Raw genomic sequence first — 2,648 nt, forward strand, 5'->3', positions numbered from 1 at the left:
GATAAGTGTTGGCTATCCAGTGCTCAACCAATTGGACTAAACTCCCAATTCAAAAAAATAAAAGCAAATTCAGTTTTGAAAATGTTAAGTAATCTATTGTTCATCAAGGTAGATATTTCATGTTTTTGTTGTTGTTGGTTTTGTTTGTTTGGTTTTTTTGGTTTTGTTTTTTGTTGTTGTTGTTGTTGTTGTTGTTTTTTGGTTTTTTTTTTTTTTTTGGTTTTTCAGGACAGGGTTTCTCTGTATAGCCCTGGCTGTCCTGGAACTCACTTTGTAGACCAGGCTGGCCTCGAACTCAGAAATCCACCTGCCTCTGCCTCCCAAGTGCTGGGATTAAAGGCGTGCGCCACCACCGCCCGGCTGATATTTCATGTTTTAATTAGCATGAATTATCCATGCTCTTGGACTTCATGACAACATTTTCATTGGTGGACATAATGCATTTTGAACATAATCACCCAATGGCACTCTGGAAGATTTCTTTTCTTGCCAGCCATTCTTCTTTTATGTCTCTCATGTGCATGACCCAGTGAATTACACTAGGGTCGGTTGAAAGGCACTGAAAGGAGTCCATTGGCAGGAGCATGGGTGCTTTAACAGTGGCTATACCACTGAAGAAAATGTCTTCCTTTCCCTTAGCAACCACAAACTGTCTGTAGATCCTCAGGAACAACTGAAGCTTGGGAGCTCTCCCCCTTCACTGCCTTTAACTTTAGAGACATTTCTTTTCTTTTTTTAATTAGATATTTTCTTCATTTACATTTCAAATGCTATATTCCCTCCCCCTACCCTGCTCCCCAGCCCACCAACTCCCACTTCCTGGCCCTGGCATTCCCCTGTACTGGGGCATATGCTCTTTGCAATACCAAGGACCTCTCCTCCCATTGATGATCAACTAGGCCATCCTCTGCTACATATGCAACTAGAGACACAGCTCTGTGGGGTACTGGTTAGTTCATATCATTGTTCCTCCTATAGGGTTGCAGACCCCTTCAGCTTCTTGGGTACTTTCTCTGGCTCTTTCATTGGGGGCCCTGTGTTCCATCCAATAGATGACTGTGAGCATCCTCTTCTGTATTTGCCAGGCACTGGCATAGCCTCATACGAGACAGCTATACCAGGGTCCTGTCATCAAAATCTTGCTGGCGTATGCAATAGTGTCTGGGTCTGGTGGTTGTTTATGGGATGGATCCCCGGGTGGGGCAGTCTCTGGATGGTCCTTCCTTCTGTCTCAGCTCCGAACTTTGTCTCTGTAACTCCTTCCATTGGTATTTTGTTCCCCATTTTAAGAAGGAAGGAAGTATTCACACTTTGGTTTTTGCAATGTGTGCTTTGAGCTTTACTATAGTTTTTTAATGAATGTGGATGCCCTTGTATTTGGAGCATAGATATTCAGAATTAAGAGGTCATCTTGGAAGATTTTACCTTTGATGAGTATGAAGTGCCCCTCCTTGTCTTTTTTGATAACTTTGGCTTGGAAGTCAATTTTATTCAATATTAGAATGTCTACTCCAGCTTGTTTCTTCAGACCATTTGCTTGGAAAGTTGTTTTCTAGCCTTTTACTCTGAGGTAGTGTCTGTCTTTGTCCCTGAAGTGGGTTTCCTGTTTGCAGCAAAATGTTGGGTCCTGTTTATGTAGCCATTCTGTTAGTCTATGTCTTTTTATTGGGGAATTGAGTCCATTGATATTAAGAGATATTAAGGAAAAGTAATTGTTGCTTCCTGTTATTTTTGTTATTAGAGTTGGGATTCTGTTCTTGCAGCTATCTTCTTTTAGGTTTGTTGAAGGATTGCTTTCTTGCTTTTTCTAGGGTGTAATTTCCCTCCTTGTGTTGGAGTTTTCCCTTTATTATCCTTTGAAGGGCTGGATTTGTGGAAAGATATTGTGCAAATTTGGTTTTGTCATGGAATACTTTGGTTTCTCCATCTATGGTAGTTGAAAGTTTGGCTGGGTATAGTAGCCTGGACTGGCATTTGTGTTCTCTAAGGGTCTGTATAGCCTCTGCCCAGGATCTTCAGGTTTTCATAGTCTCTGGTGAGAAGTCTGGTGTAATTCTAATAGGTCTGCCTTTATATGCTACTTGACCTTTTTCCCTTACTGCTTTTAATATTCAGTCGGTCTTAATTTACTGCATTTGTTGTTCTGATTATTATGTGTCGGGAGGAATGTCTTTTCTGGTCCAGTCTATTTGGAGTTCTGTAGGCTTCTTGTATGTTCATGGGCATCTCTGTTTTACTATGTGTGCAGCTTGAGATGGAATGTCCTAGAGTGACTTCAACAGCTGATAGACACAGTTGCTTATAGGCTTGATCCATGTCTTTCAATTAACCTGGCTTAAAGGGAAGGCTAGAATCCAGGAGCTGTCTGTTAAATGTGATTATGTGACCTACATGCAGTCGTGGGACCTTCCCATATGATTTGACTTTCCTTAGATCAAGTAATCACAGCGTAGTTGGGATTTTAAATCCGGTGATCTAATATAGCACAGATAAGTGCTCTAGGGAATAAAGTGGATATTGTATTATCAGACCTCAGCAATAACTAAAAATCATCGATTACCTGTATAATTAGGGTTTCTCGTGCTCTGATAATAATCATGACCAAAAATAACTTACTGTAAAAAAGGTCTGTCTCACTTTACAGCTGA

The sequence above is a fragment of the Mus musculus genome, chromosome 1, assembly GCF_000001635.26.
Source record: "Mus musculus strain C57BL/6J chromosome 1, GRCm38.p6 C57BL/6J".
NCBI lineage: Eukaryota > Metazoa > Chordata > Mammalia > Rodentia > Muridae > Mus > Mus musculus.